At 41.8% G+C, this 22,769-nt stretch overlaps 1 protein-coding gene across 4 annotated transcripts in view; it reads left to right on the plus strand.

Moving 5' to 3' along the window:
• Positions 1-22,769, plus strand: part of LPP (LIM domain containing preferred translocation partner in lipoma) — a 398,174-nt gene that overhangs the window by 173,394 nt on the left and 202,011 nt on the right. The gene's annotated exons all lie outside the window — the stretch shown is intronic.

A 22,769-nucleotide genomic window follows, 5' to 3' on the forward strand; every position in this document is an offset into this window, starting at 1 on the left:
ATGACCCATTTAAGGTAGAATTAGGTGTCAAACAGGGATGTGTTTTTGCCCCAACCTTATTTTCCATCTTCATTGCTATGATACTTCATCTTGTTAATGGGAAGTTTCCCACCAGAGTGGAAATCATCTATCGGATGGATGGCAAGCTATTTGTCACATTGCTAGGGCTCTACCTTATTTAGGTAGAGATGAATCAAAACTCCCAGTTTTATCAAACAGTTTAATTAAAACAGCTCTTACTTGCTGGCTGTTTTAACAGACCAAAATATAAAACACAAAGATAGCACTCAGCTACAGAATAAACAAAAACAGATAGCAAAAATAACTTCGTAGTCAAAAGGGTCCAGTCCAGTGGTCAAATGCCAAGAGTTCAATAACAGAGTCTATACCATAGTCAAAAGCCAGTCCAAAGGGTCCAGGATTCCAAGATTACAGGAGACAGGTCAGGATACCAAAAATCCAACAGACCTGGGGGAAAAACCAGCAGCAACCACCACCAAAATGCAACAGATACTTTTCTCCCAAAGATCAGTGCCAAGGCAGTGCCAAGGCTAGCTCCTTATATCCAGAAACAAACAGCTGCAACCCATCTCTTGCATACCTCCACCCTTAATTGCTTTCACCCATGAACTCTTACTTACAGACTATTAAACCCTTTAGAACTAATACTCACATTAACCCTTCCATCACCAACCACCATCAACTGCAGACCATATGACACTATTTAACCTCAGCAGACTGAAAGCCAAAACCAAGATCACAAGATCTCTTACAGCAGAAGGTGTCACCCTCAAAGGAGATTCATCAGAGAATGCAAGCTGTTTCTTGTGATTGTGCTGATGTGAGTACTGTGCGTCATTAAAGATGTTGAAGTGACACCTTCTGCTGTCAAGAATTCAATGACGGCACATTGCTTAAGTCACATTGACCGAAGTAGGGTTCCATGCTTTGCACTTTAACAACACAACTGTTCAATGCTAAGGCATCTTGCCAAAATGGAACTGTAGAGGAGAGTCTACTGAAAAAGCCAGTACCTGCCGCATACTAGTACTGCCATCTGTTGAGGAGTTACAAAGGTGGAGGCATTACTTTTCACTTTAACAACACAATCGTTCAATGCTAAGGCTTCCCGCAAAAATGGAACTGTAGAGGAGAGTCTACTGAACAAGCCAGTACATGCCGCATACCAGTACTGCCATCTGTTGAGGAGTTACGAAGGTGGAGGCATTACTTTTCACTTTAACAACACAATCATTCAATGCTAAGGCTCCTTGCCAAAATGGAATAGTAAAGGAGAGTCTACTGAACAAGCCAGTACCTGCTGCATACCACTACTGCCATGTGTTAAGGAGTTACGAAGGTGGTGACATTACTTTTCACTTTAACAACACAATTGTTCAATGCTAAGGATTCCCGCCAAAATGGAACTGTAGAGGAGAGTCTACTGAACAAGCCAGTACCTGCCGCATACCAGTACTGTCATCTGTTGAGGAGTTACGAAGGTGGAGGCATTACTTTTCACTTTAGCAACACAATTGTTCAATGCTAAGGCTTCCCGCCAAAATGGAACTGTAGAGGGGAGTCTACTGAACAAGCCAGTACATGCCGCATACTAGTACTGCCATCTGTTGAGGAGTTACGAAGGTGGAGGCATTACTTTTCACTTTAACAACACAATCGTTCAATGCTAAGGCTTCTAACCAAAATGGAACTGTAGAGGAGAGTCTACTGAACAAGCCAGTACCTGCTGCATACCACTACTGTCATCTGTTGAGGAGTTACGAAGGTGGAGGCATTACTTTTCACTTTAAGAACACAATTGTTCAATGCTAAGGCTTCCCGCCAAAATGGAACTGTAGAGGAGAGTCTACTGAACAAGCCAGTACCTGCCGCATACCACTACTGTCATCTGTTGAGGAGTTACGAAGGTGGAGGCATTACTTTTCACTTTAGCAACACAATTGTTCAATGCTAAGGCTTCTAACCAAAATGGAACTGTAGAGGAGAGTCTACTGAACAAGCCAGTACCTGCTGCATACCACTACTGTCATCTGTTGAGGAGTTACGAAGGTGGAGGCATTACTTTTCACTTTAAGAACACAATTGTTCAATGCTAAGACTTCCTGCCAAAATGGAACTATAGAGGAGAGTCTACTGAACAAGCCAGTACCTGCCACATACCAGTACTGCCATCTGTTGAGGAGTTACGAAGGTGGAGGCATTACTTTTCACTTTAACAACATAATCGTTCAATGCTAAGGCTGTCCGCCAAAATGGAACTGTAGAGGAGAGTCTACTGAACAAGCCAGTACCTGCTGCATACCAGTACTGTCATCTGTTGAGGAGTTACGAAGGTGGAGGCATCACTTTTCACTTTAGCAACACAATTGTTCAATGCTAAGGCTTACCACCAAAATGGAACTGTAGAGGAGAGTCTACTGAACAAGCCAGTACCTGCCGCATACCAGTACTGCCATTTGTTGAGGAGTTACGAAGGTGGAGGCATTACTTTTCACTTTAAGAACACAATTGTTCAATCCTAAGGCTTTCCGCCAAAATGGAGCTGTAAAGGAGAGTCTACTGAACAAGCCAGTACCTGCCACATACCACTACTGTCATCTGTTGAGGAGTTACGAAGGTGGAGGCATTACTTTTCATTCAACCCTCGTAAATAACTGGAATGCAGCCTCAATCGTGGCTGTTCCGAGGGTGTGAGCGGCATATGTATGTAAATTTGGTGGAAAACTGTCCCCCAGACCCATTTTGGGTGCCCCCCACTCCGTATCACCAGATGAGTGGTTTATAGATCCCGTATGCCTTTAAAAGTCGTAGGCAGAGCAATGGAAGAAAAACAAGTTGCAATAATGACTTCTGGTGCCGAAAAGGCTTCGAGCGAGCTGCTGCTGCTGCTGCTTTCTGACATTAACATTATGTTTTGGGGTGGCATACTGTACCTTTAATTAAGCACAAACACGGCGGGTAAATATAGACGGAGTAACCTTTACCTTTCTAAAGAAAAACAAGTTTAATATAGCTGATGAGAGATGTTCTGGCAATTGCTCTTCTGAAAGAAAAGTAAAAGCAAGGCTCCGTTCTTTTTTCTTCTCTTTTATCGAGACTGTCAGGGTTTCGCATCACCGCTCTCCCCGCCTCCTCTTTCACAATATTTCTTTTTGCTTTCCTTCTGCCCAAATTAATCTCTTGTGGTTCGCAGACAGGATAATGCGCAGATGAATCACCAAGCGAGAGGTGGCGGTGCAGATGCGGGAGGAGTAAATATAGCAGCTTCCCAATGTGGGGAGCGAAGGCCAGAGAGGAGAATCGCTTGAGAAAGAGAGGAAACTTTGGGCTTCCAAGTGACCCACGCCGACGGAGGCACAGGCGGAACACGCCGACTCAAGCACAACGCACACAGACACACACTGAGAGAAGAGCGCAAAAAAAGGGGAAAAGAAAAGCATAGATGGATTGATTATTTTTTCAATGTCGCACATGCATGCACCTTATCCATTGGGTTGCATATGTGCTCATATACATGTTGATAGAACCATAGCGTTGGCATAGACACTGGGAAGCCCTGGCCCTTGAGCATTCCCGTGGGAGGTCAGCTGTGACCAGCAGTGCTGTAGAATTTGAAGAGGCACGAATAGAGGGCGAAAGAGAGAAATGTGCCAAGAGGAAGGTGCGTGTGACAGCGCGAGAGGCGCCACCGATGTATAGAACTGTTAGTTGTAAGATTTAAACTGTTGTATCATGCTTAATCCTGCCCCTTTTACCCTGTTTATGTATAGTTGTATGGATTGGTTTCTTGTAGCTGTCAATCAGTACTGTTTGGCTCCACCTCTTCCTGCAAGAGGGGAGAACTTCCTTTTGCCTTTCATTCTGCCATCAGAGTTCGTACCAGATGGATGTGAGTAAGAGACCTGACTCTAAAGGACCTGACTCCAGAGTCCTCTAGACCATGGCCATATAGCCCAAAAAAACCTACAACAACCCAGGGTTCTTATGTCCCCTCTCCACCTTCTCTTCTCCAAAAAACACATATCCACTTTCCAATTCACCTCTGACACAATAAAAACGCCATTCCTCATACAGCTTGGTTTCCAAACCTTTGACCATTTTGGTTGCCCTTCTTTGGCTACTTTCCAGTTGGTCCATATCCTCCTTAAATTCCGGAGTCCAAAACTGGACACAGGGTTATTATTCCAGCTGAGAAGGTCTCACAAAAGCAGAAGAGAGTGGCGCAGCTGGCTGAGTGTCAGCTGCATTAAGATCACTCTGACCAAAAGGTCATGAGTTCGAAGCCAGCCCGGGTTGGAGTGGGTTTCCAATCAATTGTGTAGCCTGTTGTTGACCTTTGCAACCTGAAAGACAGTTGCATCTGTCAAGTAGGAAAATTAGGTACCATCTTAAAGTGTGGGGAGGCTAAATAAACTGATTTATGAGGCTCCAGCAAAGCATTCCAGCGGGGAAGCATGCGGGGAATGCGGAAGTGCTTCATCAGCGTCACAGATGGACGATGAAAGCGACATCTCCCCTGGCGGCCAGAAAAAGTTAAATAGTCTCTGTGTATGTCTATATATGTTTGTATGTCAAAACTTGGCATTGAATGTTTGCCATATATGTGTACACTGTCCCCTGCGGGGTGAGAAGGATGGGAAAAAAGCTGTAAAATAATAATAATAAAAAAAACTATGACTTCCCTCAATCGAGACTTCCATTGGTACAGACTAGAATCACATTGGCTTTTTAGCTGCCTCATCATAGTGTTGGTTCATGTTCATCTTGTGGTCTACTAGATCTCTTTCCCATGGACTGGCCAGAATGCATGTGTCAGGCCAAGAGATGTGACTTAAGTCAGTAAGCTCAGTAGCTGATTGCAGGCATGTCTTGGTTATTCACTGATATGATACCTTTGTGTCTGATGGAAACGTCTGTCCTTCTCAGCCATCTCCGATCACGGGTATCACGGGGTGTCTGCGCCCTACACCACTGGAGAAATTACACTGCTTAGCCGGTATTGCACCACCTGACATCCGCCGAGAAGTAGCAGCCAATAGTGAAAGGACCAAGGCAGTGACATCCCCAGCTCATCCCCTGTTTGGGTATCAGCCAGCACGTCAACGACTTAAATCTAGAAATAGTTTCCTAAGATCTACAGAGACACTCGCTGGAATACCTCAGCAAGCGAGAGTCCAAAAGTGGCAGGCTCAAACCCAGAACCGCAACCAATGGCTGATACCCAATGAGAGACTCCCCCCTGGGCACACAGAAGACTGGGCGACTTGGAAGGCACTGAACAGACTGCGCTCTGGCACCACGAGATGCAGAGCCAATCTTAAGAAATGGGGCTACAGGGTGGAATCCTCGGCATGCGAGTGTGGAGAAGAGCAAACCACTGACCACCTGCTGCAATGCACCCTGAGCCCTGCCACATGCACAAGGGAGGACCTTCTTGTGGCAACACCAGAGGCACTCCAAGGGGCCAGATACTGGTCAAAGGACATTTAATCAACTACCAAACTCACAAATTTTGTATTTTATCTGTTTCTTTGCTTTGTTCTGTTAGAAATGTAATACAGTTGACTGGTTGCCCTGACACGACAAATAAGCCATCTCCGATATGGGCTTGATTTGAGTCATTGATATTCCAAAAGGGATGCTTTGTGGCTAAAGTATTGGAAAGTGATTCTTAGTCGACTTCACCGATCAAGGGGCTTGGGAGTTCAAATCCCATTAAAACGAATTATTTCCCCGGTTCGAATCCACCCACAGAGAGGATGGCACTTCCAGACTGTCCCTGGAGACCTCCCTCCACAAAGGCAGCCCACGGCTGTCTGGGGCAGCAAAGGAGTTGATGCCGATGATGATCGTTCCTCCGTTTCAAGGCTGGCGTCCCCCTGCGATCCGTGTGGCGAGACCATGCGGGTCAAAAGAGACGGCAAAGCAATTGTGTGTTCCTAAGCAACAGGCCCCAGGAGAGAGGACTCAGACAGGAAAAAACTATAAAAATTAAAAGAGAAGAGTTTCTGAGCTGCAGAAGTTGAAAGTTACCGTTATTATAGGTTGAGTGACCCATATCCAAAATGCTTGGAACAATTCATTACGGTGGGGACTGACCCAAGCAAGAATCACATCATAGAACCATAGAATCATAGAATCAAAGAGTTGGAAGACACCTCCTGGGCCATCCAGTCCAACCCCATTCTGCCAAGCAGGAATATTGCATTCAAATCACTCCTGACAGATGGCCATCCAGCCTCTGCTTCAAAGCTTCCAAAGAAGGAGCCTCCACCACACTCCAGGACAGAGAGTTCCACTGCTGAACAGCTCTCACAATCAGAAAGTCCTTCCTAATGTTCAGATGGAATCTCCTTTCTTGTAGTTTGAAGCCATTGTTCCGCATCCTAGTTTCCAGGGAAGCAGAAAACAAGCTTGCTCCCTCCTCCTCCCTGTGGCTTCCTCTCACATATTTATACATGGCTATCATGTCTCCTCTCAGCCTTCTCTTCTTCAGGCTAAACATGGCCAGCTCCTTAAGCCGCTCCTCATAGGGCTTGTTCTCCAGATCCTTGATCATTTTAGTCGCCCTCCTCTGGACACAAGCTGGAGCTTGTCAATATCTCTCTTGAATTGTGGTGCCCAGAATTGGACACAATATTCCAGGCGTGGTCTAACCAAAGCGGAATAGAGCATGGGGAGCATGACTTCCCTAGATCTAGACACTACACTCCTCTTGATGCAGGCCAAAATCCCATTGGCTTTTTTTGCCCCTGCATCACATTGTTGGCTCATGTTTAACTTGTCCACGAGGACTCCAAGATCTTTTTCACATGTACTGTTCTCGAGCCAGGCGTGCCCCATTTTATATCTTTGCATTTCGTTTTTCCTGCCAAAGTGGAGTATCTTGCTTTTGTCACTGTTGAACTTTATTTTGTTAGTTTTGGCCATTCATCTCTCTAATCTGTCAAGATCATTTTGAATCCTGCTCCTGTCCTCTGGAGTATTGGCTATCCCTCCCCATATGGTCTTGTCTGCAAACTTGATGATCCTGCCTTCTAACCCTTCATCTAAGTCATTAATAAAGATGTTGAACAGGACCAGGACCAGGACGGAACCCTGCGGCACTCCACTCGTCACTTCTTTCCAAGATCGAAACCCAATGCTTCCCAAAGCACTCTCAACCCTACAAATTAATCTTGCCGAAAACCAGTAGACAACCATCATAAGTGCCTATGCACCAACACTGGATCCCGATGAAGACAGCAATGTAATTTTTTACTGATAGCTTGACACCATCCTGTCGGAGATGCCTAAGGAGGACAAAATCATCCTCCTGAGTTGGACAAGACTTTAACTTGTTGTTATAGACTATAGGAATGATTGAGTTGGAAACAGCAACTCAAATGGCATTCTACTTCTCACCAAATATACAGAACAACAATTGCCATCACCAGCATGCCCTTCAGCTAGGAAAACAAGCTCAAGACATGAACCGCAGTTCCAACATGGCTGAAGAGGTTCTCTTGCAAATCCCTCAACAACAAACCAAGGATGATCAATAAAACTTATTTTGAGCTATTTACAGCATTGCAGCACTGCCTAGTGTGGAGGAAGTCAGCAAAGCCATCAGCCAACAAAAAATAACAAAGCCAGCGGACCTGATGGGATCCCTGCTGAAGTCTTTAAAGAGGGTAGACCTCAGCTTATACCACAACTCCACGAACTCATTGAGAAAGTGTTGGCAATTGAGAAAAAATCCCAGCAGACTTCAAGAACACTATCATCACCCTTTTCAAAAAAGGGGGAAAGAATAGACTATGAAAACTATCGAGTTATCTCCCTTTTAACTTCTGCTTATAAGAATCCTTTCAAACTGTCTTTTAGCTATCATAGAAGATATTTTAGAAGATCCCAGAACCTTAGTAGACTGAAATCCAAACCAAGGTCACAACAATATCTGTTATAGAACTCCAATATGCTGATGATAATGTAGATTGTCCTCATTCCGAAGAAGACCTTTGTAGAAGAATATGAGAAATTCAGCCTTTCATTGAACATTGAGCAAACCAAAGTGCTCTTCCAGCAGTCACCTACCAATCCCTCTGCAATGCCAGAAATACAGCTTCATGGTGTAACATTAGAAAATGTTGACCATTTCTAGCACCTTGGCAACCACCTCTCCACAAAAGTCAACATTGACACTGGAATGCAACACCGCCTAAGCTCTGCGAGTACAGAATTCTTCTGAGTGAAGCAGAGAGTGTTTGAGGATCATATAATTTGCAGGGAAACGAAGGTGCTTGTCCACAAAGCCATTGTCCTCCCAACCTTATTATACACCTGCGAAACGTGGACTGTCTACAGCTGTCATACTCAACTCCCGGAATGATTCCATCAGTGTTTCCTCTGAAAAATCCTGCTAATCTCTTGGGAAGACAGACGGACAAATGTCAGCATTCTGGAAGAAGCAAAGACCACCAGCATTGAAGCGATGGTCCTCCACCATCAATTCAGCTGGACTGAATGTTACTTTACTCCCAACACAATAATGAGAATGGAATTTTGGTGGACAGAAAAAAAGATTTAGATATTGGCTCAAAGCCAACCTTAAAAACTGTGGAAGAGATACTGACAGAGAACTGGGAAGCCCTGGCTCTCGAATGTTCTCACTGGAGGTCAGCTGTGACCAACAGTGCAGTGGAGTTCAAAGAGGTGTAACTAGAGGAGAGGGACGTGTCAAGAGACGTGTCAAGAGGAAGACGGCACGTCAAACCAACCCTGACCAGGACCATCTTTCACCTGGAAACCAATGTCCCCACAGTAGAAGAGAATGTGGGTCAAGAAGGTCACCTATGGACTCACCGTCATGTTTGGAAGGGCATCCTACTTGGACATGTGTGATAGCCAATGATGACTTGGAAGGCAATCAGACTCAGCTATGAGAGATAGCCAATGATTATGAGTTATCCAAAGTCTTTAGCCTTCTGTGCCAAAGGGTATTGGTATCTCACCAAATTACAAAACCCAGGATTCCATAGCATTGAACCATCACAGATAAAGTGGTACGAAACTGCATTCATCCTACAATGTAGATGCCTCCTAGAACTGCAATTATTCCATGGGGTTCCTCTCCTTCCGTATATATATATATATATATATATATATATATATATATATATATAAATGCTCTGTGCATAATGAGTACCTTAAAAACAAAAGAACTAATTAACGAAATGACACCAAATTTGGCAACACTGGAAGGGTTTAGTGGGCATTGACCTTGAGTTTGGGACTTGTAGTTCACCTATACCCAGAGAGCACTGTGGACTCGAACAATGATTGATCTGGACCAAACTTGGCACGAATATTCCATATGCCCAAATATGAACACAGATTGAATTTGGGGTAAATAAACCCTGATATTTGGGAGTTGTAGTTACTGGGATTTATAGTTCACCTACCATCAAAGAGCATTCTGAACCCCACCAACGACAGATTTGGGGCAGACTTCCCACACAGAACCCCCATGACCAACAGAAAATACTTAAGGCTATCCAGTCCCAACCCTTCACCAGGGCAAGAAAACATAATCAAAGCCCTCCTGACAAAGAGCCATCCAGCCATAGATATAGAGAGAGATATATGATTCACACACAGAGAGATATAGTATCATATATTTGAAAGGGACCCCTAAAGAAGGACTATGATATGTTGCATGTTCCAGAGTAGGCAAACCAGACAATCTTCACATCAACATTGACAAAGAAACAGCAAGAAATACTGTTTACCCACAAGCATAGAGAAATTACATATATTAGAAACCAACACTTTCTCATCACTTTTCCAGATCACCAGACTGGGCCACAGCAACGCCTGGCAGGGGACGGCTAGTTTTTATATATAATCCGTAATAGAAGAGTGTGGTTTCAAAGCCTAGAAGACCTGCGACATTTCCCACTCGGGTGCTGAGCAGAGGCTGTGAATGACGTTTTTGCACAGACACGGAGAATTGCAAACCTAATTTAAGCCTCTCTTGTTGATACAGCCCGGGGATCTAGACTCTGGAGCTGATGTCTTTGCCCGACGTCAGCGATGCCAGCTTTTCAGGTGCATATGTGTTTGTATGTGACGTGGGCAGGTGCCACATGAAAAATGCAAAAGGGCAGACTCCTACAACTCGTATCACACAACACCTCGTTGCGTCGAGGCTGGCACGGCTGTGATCAATCTCCATTTGCTCAGATCTAGGCCTCGGAGAATCTCCGTTTGATCCTTCAAATGCGCGGAAATCGCCACATTAAAGCACAATCTCGTACTGTGCACAGGCGAAGAACCTGCTGCCTTGCCTTTTAATAAGCCAAGCATTTACAGGAAGATAATTGCTATAGAGTTCCTCTTCTGAAAGAGCAAGGGATACCATTGGTAAATGGGATTGAAGTCCTTTCCCCCCATTAGATTATGGTTAAAAGGTATATGGGCAAAAATAATAGATTCGTAGATTTTGGAAGGAATCCCAGGTGTCATCTAGTCAACTCCCTGGCAGAGCAGGGAAGCAATATTGGAAAATATCAATGGAAAAGGGGCATTAAACCCTTATTTTACTTACTTCTTTCTTACTTAGGCAATCCTTTGTTGTCCAAGTAAGATTGTCCTCCATCGATGTCATGGCGATGGGTCCATAGGTGACTGTGGAGCACTATTCTTGACCTGCATGTTCTGCCGCAGTGAGGGCATCGGTTTCCAGATGGAAGGTGGTCCTGGTTAGGGTTGGCTTGACACACCTCCCTCTTGGCACATTTCTCTCTTTTTCCCTCCATTCATGCCTCTTCAAATTCCACAACACTGCTGGTCACAGCTGACCTCCAGTTAGAGTGCTCAAGAGCCAGGGCTTCCCAGTTCTCAGTGTCTATGCCACAGTTTGTAAGGTTGGCTTTGAGCCCATCTTTACATCTCTTTTCCTTCCCACCAACATTCTGTTGAGTTTGGAGTAGAGCAACTGCTTTGAGAGATGGTGGTTAGGCATTCGGACATCGTGGCCAGTCCAGCGGAGTTGATTGTGAAGGAGCATGGCTTCAATGCTGCTGGTTTTTGCATCATCCAGCATGCTGACATTTCTCTGCCTGTCTTCCCAAGAGAAATAGTGCTCTTTTAGCAGTCACCAGCCAATCCCTCTCCAATGCCAGAAATACAGCTTAATGGTGTAACATTATAGAATCATTGAATCAAAGAGTTGGAAGAGACCTCATGGGCCATCCAGTCCAACCCCATTCTGCCAAGAAACAGGAATATTGCATTCAAATCACCCCCAACAGATGGCCATCCAGCCTCTGTTTAAAAGCTTCTAAAGAAGGAGCCTCCACCACACTCCGGGGCAGAGAGTTCCACTGCTGAACGGCTCTCACAGTCAGGAAGTTCTTCCTCATGTTCAGATGGAATCTCCTCTCTTGTAGTTTGAAGCCATTGCTCCATTGCGTCCTAGTCTCCAAGGAAGCAGAAAACAAGCTTGCTCCCTCCTCCTCCCTGTGGCTTCCTCTCACATATTTATACATGGCTATCATATCTCCTCTCAGCCTTCTCTTCTTCAGGCTAAACATGCCCAGCTCCTGTGTACGTATTTGGGCACATGGAATATTTGTGCCAAGTTTGGTCCGGATCCATCATTGTTTGAGTCTCTGGATGTAGGTGAACTACAACTCCCAAACTCAAGGCCAATGTCCAGCAAACCCTTCTAGTGTTTTCTGGTGGTCATAGGAGTCCTGTGTGTCATGTTTGGTCCAATTCCATCATCAATGGAGTTCAGAATGCTCTTTGATCGTAGGTGAACTATAAATCCCAGCAACTACAACTCCCAAATGTCAAGGTCTATTTCCCTTAAACTCCATCTGTGTTCATATTTGGGCATATGGAATATTCGTGCCAAGTTTGGTCCAGATCCATCATTGTTTGAGTCCACAGTGCTCTCTGGATGTAGGTGAACTACAACTCCCAAACTCAAGGTCAATGTCCAGCCAACCCTTCTAGTGCTTCCTGTTGGTCATAGGAGTCCTGTGTGTCACGTTTGGTCCAATTCCATCATCAATGGAGTTCAGAATGCTCTTTGATTGTAGGTGAAGTATAAATCCCAGCAACTACAACTCCCAAATGACAAAATCAAATTTTTGAGTGATGGTCACTCCTTGGGTTAGTAGGTGTCTTGTGGCCAAATTTGGTGTCTATTCATCCAGTGATTTTTGAGTTATGCGAATCCCACCAACGAACATTACATTTTTATTTAGATAGATATGCCCATGTAGATGATGCACCTTTTGTCTGATCATGGAAGCCTCTCTCCAAGGTGCTGAACACTCTTTGGAGAATTGGAGGGTTGCGTAACTCCTTTAAAGTTTGCATTCAGTCCCAGAGTGGATTCACCCTTCACACAAACTCTCCGCTTGACATTGCGTTTGCAGGCAGGAGAGAGACTTGCTGTAATAAAGCCAATTCTCAACTGGGAAGTGACATTTGCACTGTTTTAATCATGACTTCTTGGGCTTTTCATTCATAGATATCCCCATGGAAACTGGATTCTAGCCTTGACTGAATTGTCTGCAGTTAATAGATCGCTAATAATTCACGATGTGAAAAAGCCCATTGTATCCTCTTGCTTTTAAGCTAAAGTTTGCTGCCCCATTTGCCAGGCCCATTTGCGGCCAACTGGGTTATTCCCCCTCCTCCTCTATAAAAGGTCACTGATTAAATCTATTCTTTTTAGAGCGCTTCGGAGCATTTGAACAGCCCCCTCGTTTTTCAGCTCTGTTAAGTGCAGAAAAAATATAGTGTCACAAAGGTATATTGCCTTACCTTGAATCCTGCTATTAACAGGTTGGTTAATAGAAGACAATTTCCACTGCGGATAGAGAGCAAAGTGAGAGGGTTAAAAGGGTTTGGCCATTGGTCACTTTAGCAGAGATTTCTGTAGAAAGCATTTTAATTTGGAAGTGTGTTGCGAAGCTGACAGACAGACAGATAGTAGGATACTCCAAAAATAAAGATAATTGATGGATGGACAGACAAATAGCTAGTAGGATACTCTAAAACTAAAGATATATAGACAGATAGATAGATAGTAGGATACTCCACAACTAAAGATAATTGACAGATGGATGGACAATAGGATACTCTAAAAATAAAGACTAGTAGGTAGGTAGGTAGGTAGGTAGGTAGGTAGACAGACAGACAGATAGACCGATAAATAGACAGTAGGGTACTCCAAAACTAAAGATAGATGGATGGATGGACAATAGGATACTCTAAAAATAAAGACAGGTAGGTAGGTAGGTAGGTAGGTAGACAGACAGATAGACAGATAAATAGACAGTAGGGTACTCCAAAACTAAAGATAGATGGATGGATGGATAGTAGGATACTCTAAAACTAAAGATAGATAGATAGATAGATAGATAGATAGCCAGACAGACAGTAGGATAGCCCAAAACTAAAGATATTTGATGGATGGATGGACAATAGGATACTTTAAAACTGAAGATAGATGGATAGACAGACAAACAGTAGGAGAGTCCAAAACTAAAGATAATTGATGGATGGATGGACAGTAGGATACTCTAAAACTAAAGATAGATAGACAGACAGACAGACAATAGGATACCTCACAACTAAAGATAATTGACGGATGGATGGACAGTAGGATACTCTAAAACTAAAGATAGATAGATAGATAGATAGATAGATAGATAGATAGACAGATAAATCGATAGATAGATAGATAGATAGATAGATAGATAGATAGATAGTAGAATACTCCAAAAGATAATTGATGGATGGATGGACAGTAGGATACTCTAAAACTAAAGATAGATGGATAGATAGATAGATAGATAGATAGATAGATAGATAGACAGACAGACAGACAGACAGACAGACAGTAGGATACCCCAAAACTAAAGATAACTGATAGATGGATAGGCAATAGGATACTCTAGAACTGAAGATAGATGGATAGACAGACAGTAGGATAGCCCAAAACTAAAGATAATTGATTGATTCCCTTTAGTTTTGGATGGACATTAGGATACTCTAAAACTAGAGATAGCTAGACAGACAGACAGATAGATAGATAGACAGACAGACAGACAGACAGACAGACAGACAGATAGTAGGATACTCCAAAACTAAAGATAACTGATGGATGGATGGACAATAGGATACTCTAAAACTAAAGATAGATAGACAGACAGACAGACAATAGGATACCTCACAACTAAAGATAATTGACGGATGGATGGACAGTAGGATACTCTAAAACTAAAGATAGATAGATAGATAGATAGATAGATAGATAGACAGACAGATAAATCGATAGATAGATAGATAGATAGATAGATAGTAGAATACTCCAAAAGATAATTGATGGATGGATGGACAGTAGGATACTCTAAAACTAAAGATAGATAGATAGATAGATAGATAGATAGATAGATAGATAGATAGACAGACAGTAGGATACCCCAAAACTAAAGATAACTGATAGATGGATAGACAATAGGATACTCTAGAACTGAAGATAGATGGATAGACAGACAGTAGGATAGCCCAAAACTAAAGATAATTGATGGTTGGATGGACAATAGGATACTCTAAAACTGAAGATACTAGATAGTCAGACAGACTGACAGTAGGATAGCCCAAAACTAAAGATAATTGATTGATTCCCTTTAGTTTTGGATGGACATTAGGATACTCTAAAACTAGAGATAGATAGATAGATAGATAGATAGATAGATAGATAGACAGACAGACAGACAGTAGGATAGCCCAAAACTAAAGATAATTGATGAATAGGTTGACAATAGGATACGCTAAAATTAAAGATAGATGGATAGACAGATAGACAGTAGGATAGCCCAAAAATAAAGGTAATTGACAGATGGATGGACAATAGGATACTCTAAAACTAAAGATAGACAGACAGGTAGGTAGTAGGGTACTCCAAAACTAAAAATAATTGATGGATGGATGGGTGGACAATATGAGACTCTAAAACTAAAGATAGATAGATAGATAGATAGATAGACAGACAGACAGACAGACAGACAGACAGACAGACAGTAGGATACTCCAAAACTAAAGATAGATAGATGCCTATGTGGAGCCTCTTGCAGTTGTCCCTGTTAGGACAAAGGGAGACTCAGTTGGATTCCCAGGAAGCATCTTTCCCTGTCAAACAAGTCTTATTATCAGGATGTTTTTCCTAATGTTTAGGTGGAATCTGTTTTCCTTCCAGTCAAAGGCAAGAAAGCAGAAAGATGTGGGGGGGCGTACAGAATCAGATGCACGTAGAAAGCAATATAAAAATGGTGATAGTTTTCGAGTGCCTTGAAGTAGCTTGGAGAGCGACAGACTTTGCCCCAAATCAATTTGTTTTCAAATGAGTCCCAGTCCAAAGGAGCTCTTCAGGATGGCCCATTTCTTTCCTTTCTCTGGCTTTGTTCCTCCGATCTGGAATGTGAAGAGCGAGAAAGCATTTTTATTGTTGCCATCGTCCTGGAGGCGTTGCGGAGAGATCGAGCAGCGGAGTCTTGAAATGGGAATCAATACATTTTGCAAGGCTTGAGAGGCTGGGTTGTCTTTTTTCCATTCTTCTTGGCCCTCCTAAATTTGATGGTGTGTTTGAAATGGAAAGAATGGGAAGGAGAGATGGGTTTTGAAATGTCAGAAGACTGGGTTTCACCTTAAGAACTGACAAGCATCCCGAGCTCTGAGGATGACTACTTGGGAAGGCCACTGGAGCATTGCAGCGCACCCAAATCCCTGGGAGTCACTCTGGACCGTGCTCTGACCTACAAGAAGCACTGCCTGAACATCAAGCAAAAAGTGGGCGCTAGAAACATCATCATACGAAAGCTGACTGGCACAACCTGGGGATCACAACCAGACACAGTGAAGACATCTGCCCTTGCGCTATGCTGCTCTGCTGCTGAGTACGCATGCCCAGTGTGGAACACATCTCACCACGCTAAAACAGTAGACGTGGCTCTTAATGAGACATGCCGCATTATCACGGGGTGTCTGCGACCCACACCACTGGAGAAATTACACTGCTTAGCCGGTATTGCACCACCTGACATCCGCCGGGAAGTAGCAGCCAATAGTGAAAGGACCAAGGCAGAGACATCTCCAGCTCATCCCCTGTTTGGGTATCAGCCAGCATGTCAACGACTTAAATCTAGAAATAGTTTTCTAAGATCTACAGAGACACTTGCTGGAACACCTCAGCAAGCGAGAGTCCAAAAGTGGCAGGCTCAAACCCAGAACCTCAACCCAAATGAGAGACTCCTCCCTGGGCACACAGAGGACTGGGCGACTTGGAAGGTGCTGAACAGACTGCGCTCTGGCACCACAAGATGCAGAGCCAACCTTCAGAAATGGGGCCACAAAGTGGAATCCTCGACATGCGAGTGCGGAGAGGAGCAAACCACAGACCACCTGCTGCAATGCAACCTGAGCCCTGCCACATGCACAATGGAGGACCTTCTTGCGGCAACACCAGAGGCACTCCAATTGGCCAGATACTGGTCAAAGGATATTTAATCAACTACCAAGTTTGCAAAATTTGTGGTTTTTTATCTGTTTGTTTTGTTCTGTTAGAAATGTAATACAATGGTATGGTTGCTGATGACACAATAAATAAATAAATAAGGACACTGGGAGGAGAAAAAGTTGGGCTGTTTTTGGTTTCTTCCTTGCAAAATTGATACTTCACCAAGTTATTTAGGGCAATGGACCATGGAGAGCTTCTGTGCAGAACCAGGACTGGTATTGGATGGAGCAAAGGCCTGGTGCTATCACTACGTTATAGTTTGCAAGACAATTAGCCTTCTCTTGCAAACAGTTCTGGTGCTTTGACAAACTACAACTCATTTAAATGCTATTGGGATGGAAATGCTCTATATAATTGAGTAGAATCTGAGTTTTTCAGTCCTTTATTGAGGCAGAAAAAGGCCCCCTCGGCTTATACTCAAGTCAAAGTTATTATTGGAATGTGTCCAGAGGAGGGCGACTAAAATGATCAAGGGTCTGGAGAACAAGCCCTATGAGGAGCGGCTTAAGGAGCTGGGCATGTTTAGCCTGAAGAAGAGAAGGCTGTGAGGAGATATGATAGCCATGTATAAATATGTGAGAGGAAGCCACAGGGAGGAGGAGGGAGCAAGCTTGTTTTCTGCTTCCCTGGAGACTAGGACGCAATGGAAGAATGGCTTCAAACTACAAGAGAGGAGATTCCATCTGAACATGAGGAAAAACTTCCTGACAGTGAGAGCCGTTCAGCAGTGGAACTCTCTGCCCCGGAGTGTGGTGGAGGCTCCTTCTTTGGAAGCTTTTAAGCAGAGGCTGGATGGCCATCTGTCAGGGGTGATTTGAATGCAATATTCCTGCTTCTTGGCAGAATGGGGTTGGACTGGATGGCCCAGGAGGTCTCTTCCAACTCTTTGATTCTATGACTCTATGATTCTATTATTTTACTCTGTTATTATTATTATATTTGCTACATTTATTATTTTTCTCTATTTATTTTTGTTATTATTACATTTATTATTTTATTCTATTTATTATTATTATTACATTGATTATTTTACTCTATTATTATTATTATTATTATTATTATTATTATTATTACATTGATTATTTTACTCTATTATTATTATTATTATTATTATTATTACATTGATTATTTTACTCTGTTGCTCTTTGAAACACAACAAGATTGGTACACAGCAAACAAGATCACACGTTGGTTCACTTCCCAAATGTCTAGGACTATGTGATGTCCAGTGCTGACAGGTGGTAATTTTGTCAGCACCGATTGTGTTTAAGTGCAGGCCAAGGTCTTTAGGCACTGCACCCAAACTCTGTTTGTCTATATTGTTATTAAATTTATTATTTTGCTCTATTTATTATTGTTATTATTACATGGATTATTTTACTCTACTATTATTATATGGATTATTTTACTCTATTACAGTGATTATTACATTTCCATTATTTCACTCTACTATTATTATTATATTGATTATTTTACTGTGTTATTACTGTGATTATTACATTTCCATTATTTTACTCTATTATTATTATATTGATTATTTTACTCTATTATTGCTATTATTATTACATTGATTATTTCACTCTACTATTATTACTATATTGATTATTTTACTCTATTATTACTGTTATTACATTTTGATTATTTTACTCTATTATTATTATTATTATTATTATTACATGGATTATTTTACCCTATTATTATATTGATTATTTTACTATATTATTATTGTTATTACATTTATTATTTAACTCTATTATTATTATTATTATTATTATTATTATTATAGCATTTATTATTTTACTCTATTTATTATTGTTATTACATTTATTATTTAACTCTATTATTATTATTATTATTATTATTATTATTATAGCATTTATTATTTTACTCTATTTATTATTGTTATTACATTTATTATGTTACTCTATTTATTATAGTGATTATTTCAATCTATTAATACTGTTATTAATACGTTTGCATTATTTTGCTCTATTATTATTCTTATTACATTTATTTTTACTCTATTTATTAGTGTTATTACATTTATTATTTTACTCTATTTATTATATTGATTATTTCAATCTATTAATACTGTTATTATTACATTTCTATTATTTTGCTCTATTATTATTGTTATTACATTTATTATTTTACTGTATTTATTATATTGATTATTTCAATCTATTAATACTGTTATTATTACATTTCTATTATTTTGCTCTATTATTATTGTTATTACATTTATTATTTTACTCTATTATTGTTATTATACTTATTATTTTATTTTATCATTATTGTTATTACATTTATTATTTTACTCTATTTATTATATTGATTATTTCAATTTATTATTACTGTTATTACATTTCCATTATTTTGCTCTATTATTGTTATTACATTTATTATTTTACTGTATTATTATTGGAAGGATACGTAAGCACATTTACATTGAAGAAGGTTAGAATATTGGTTTAATCAGAGTTGGGCAATTTTATCTTAAATTACAGCAGTGTTTCTCTACCTGGGGGTCGGGACCCCTGTGGGGGTCGCAAGGTGGTGTCAAAGGGGTCGCCAAAGACCATCAGAGAAAACAGTGTTTTCTGTCGGTCATGGGGGTTCTGTGTGGGAAGTTTGGTCCAGTTCTAGCGTTGGTAGGGTTCAGATTGCTCTTTGATTGTAGGTGAACTATAAATCCCAGTAACTACAACTCCCAAATGTCATGGTCTATTTTCCCCAAACTCCACTAGTGTTCACATTTGGGAATGTTGAGTATTTGTGACAGGTTTGGCCCATATCCATTATTGTTTGAGTCCACAGTGCTCTCTGGATGCAGGTGAACTAGAACTCTGAAACTCAAGGTCAATGCCCACCAAACCCTTCCAGTATTTTCTGTTAGTAATGGGAATTCTGTGTGTCAAGTTTGATTCAATTCCATCATTGGTGGAGTTCAGGATACTCTTTGATTGTAGGTGAACTATAAATCCCAGCAACTACAACTCCCAAATGACAAAATCAACCCCCCTCAACCCCATTTGGGTGTATTGGGTATTTGTGCCAAATTTGGTTCAGTGATCAGATATTTACATGACGATTCATAACAATAGCAAAATTACAGATATGAATTAGCAACGAAAATAATTTTATGGTTAGGGGTCACCACAACATGAGGAACTGTATTAAGGGGTCGCAGCTTTAGGAAGGTTGAGAACCACTGAATTACAGTTTTCTATAAATATTAAGAACATTTAACCTATTGATTCCTCAATTAATGTAATTTTATTGGTATCTATTTTTATTTTGAAATTGACCAGTAGCTGCTGCATTTCCCACCTCTGGCTTCTATTCGAATCAATGCATTTTCCCAGTTTTTTTGTTGCACAATGAGATATCTTGGCTTATATTCGGACCGGCTTATACTCAAGTATATACGGTACTTCCCACATGCAAAATTAGAACTTTATTATGAGACATTGAGCCCTAAGTTTTCATGCTTGCGTGACGCTCTTCTCTGTCCTTCCTCCTTCTAACATTCTGTATTTGGCCTCCTCTTCCTCCTCCTAATTGGTAATTTTATTTTTATGTTTGAAGAAGCGTGTTGCATTCACGGAAATTGATCTAATGTAAAGCTGAGCCTTGCACTGTAGAATTAATGCAGTTTGACACCACTTTTAATTGCCATGACTCAGTCCAATGGGATCATGGGGGGGTTGTTAGTCACTCACCTGGACGACAACAAGTAGAAGCAACGCAAACCGGGATGATCAGGCTGAACCCTGGAGAGGCTGCTTTGCCTCAAGCCACGTCTCCAAGCACCTGGTAGCAACTCGCTTTACTAAATCATTACTTGGGCTTGTTGATTTCAGGCATCAGTATTATTTACGCATGTAATCAGAGCTCTATAAACAGCCGCAGGGAGCAGTCCAGAGCTTCCTGGAATGGCTTTGGAACATCTCAGAAGGGGTATGGAGTGGGAGAGGGATCCTCCTCAAAGTTGTTGATAGGAGAATAATGCTGTTTGTGTTTAGCTGATGCTGAATGTCATACACATATTGCAGAGCTCTTGATGCATGATGGGGCAGAAAACAAAAGTCAAAGCAACACCTAAAGAGCGTCACCAAACTACAACTCTTAGTCTTCTCTGCCAAAGACTAAAAAGCATCACCAAACTACAACTCTTAGTCTTCTCTGCCAAAGACTAAAGAGCGTCACCAAACTACAACTCTTAGTCTTCTCTGTCAAAGACTAAAGTGCGTCACCAAACTACAACTCTTAGTCTTCTCTGTCAAAGACTAAAGTGCGTCACCAAACTACAACTCTTAGTCTTCTCTGCCAAAGACTAAAGAGCGTCACCAAACTACAACTCTTAGTCTTCTCTGCCAAAGACTAAAGAGTGTCATCAAACTACAACTCTTAGTCTTCTCTGCCAAAGACTAAAGAGTGTCACCAAACTACAACTCCTAGTCTTCTCTGCCAAAGACTAAAGAGTGTCACCAAACTACAACTCTTAATCTTCTCTGCCAAAGACTAAAGAGCGTCAACAAACTACAACTCTTAGTCTTCTCTGCCAAAGACTAAAGAGTGTCACCAAACTACAACTCCTAGTCTTCTCTGCCAAAGACTAAAGAGCGTCACCAAACTACAACTCTTAGTCTTCTCTGCCAAAGACTAAAGAGTGTCATCAAACTACAACTCTTAGTCTTCTCTACCAAAGACTAATTTTCCCGTCGCATTGTCCAATCGTTCCGTGGATCTAAATTAGTCTGTTATGCTGCATTTGCAAATGCTTGCTCAAAAGCCAGGTTTTAACTCTTTATCAAAATGTTAGGAGGGAGGGGGCCGATCTGATCTCCCTAGGGAGGGTGTTTCATAGCTGAGGGGCCACCGCTGAGAAAGCCCTGTCTCTCGTTCCCACCAATCACATCTGCGAAGGAGGTGGGACTGAGAGCAGGGCCTCCCTAGATGATCTTAAGCTCCTAGATGGTTCATAAGGAGAGATACGTTCGGATAGGTAAGCTGGGCTGGAGCCGTTTAGGGCTTTATAGGCTAAAGCTAGCACTGTTGTGACTCAGCTGGAATCAGAGAGTGTTTCTGATGAGGATGATGGGACTCAGGTTCACAGTTTGGTTTAAAATGTACCTGTTATAGACAGTGAAGAAATGCAGTTTCCCACAGTAAGGCAGGAGAGTGTTGATACTGAAAATAGCCAGGTGCAGTTTGACTCAGAAAAGGAGGACCGCTCTCAGCCTGGTTCTCAGCCTGATAATGAACAAGCAGGGAAACAGGCTAACACTAACGAACAGACTGACCTTGACGATATGGGAACTTTAGATCAGGCTGAACGGTTGGAATTCTGAATTGGAAGGAGTGAAAGAATAGCTAACAAGAGGGAGGCCAGAGAAACGCCTTCATGTTTTGCAAAGGGTGTTAAACAGTGTGTTTGAGACCAGATCTTTGTCAAAGCAACTTCGCGTTTACCTAAGGCAGCGTTTCTCAACCTGGGGGTCGGGACCCCTGGAGGGGTCGTGAGGGGGGTGTCAGAGGGGTCGCCAAAGACCATAATTAAAAACAGTATTTTCAGTTGGTCATGGGGGTTCTGTGTGGAATGTTTGGCCCAATTCTATTGTCAGTGGGGTTCAGAATGCTCTTTGATTGTAGATGAACAATAAATCCCAGCAACTACAACTCCCAAATGTCAAGGTCTGTTTTCCCCAAACTCCACCAGTGTCCACATTTGGGCATATTGAGAATGTGTGCCAAGTTTGGTCTTGATCAATCATAATTAGAGTCCACAGTGCCCTCTGGATGAAGGTGAACTCCAAAACTCAAGGTCAGTGCCCACCAAACCCTTCCATTATTTTATGTTGGTCATGGGAGTTCTGTGTCCCAGGTTTGGTTCAATTCCATCATTGGTGGAGTTCAGAGTGCTCTTTGATTGTAGGTTATCTGTAAATCCCAGCAACTACAACTCCCAAATGACAAATTCAACCCCGCCCCTCCCAACCTCACCAGTATTCAAATTTGGGCACATTGGGTATTTGTGCCAAATTTGGTTCAGTGAATGAAAACACATCCTGCATATCACATATTTACATGGTGATTCATAACAGTAGCAAAATGACAGTTATGAAGTAGCAACAAAATAGTGTTATGGTTGGGGGTCACCACAACA

Source organism: Anolis sagrei, chromosome 3, assembly GCF_037176765.1.
Source record: "Anolis sagrei isolate rAnoSag1 chromosome 3, rAnoSag1.mat, whole genome shotgun sequence".
Taxonomy (NCBI): domain Eukaryota; kingdom Metazoa; phylum Chordata; class Lepidosauria; order Squamata; family Dactyloidae; genus Anolis; species Anolis sagrei.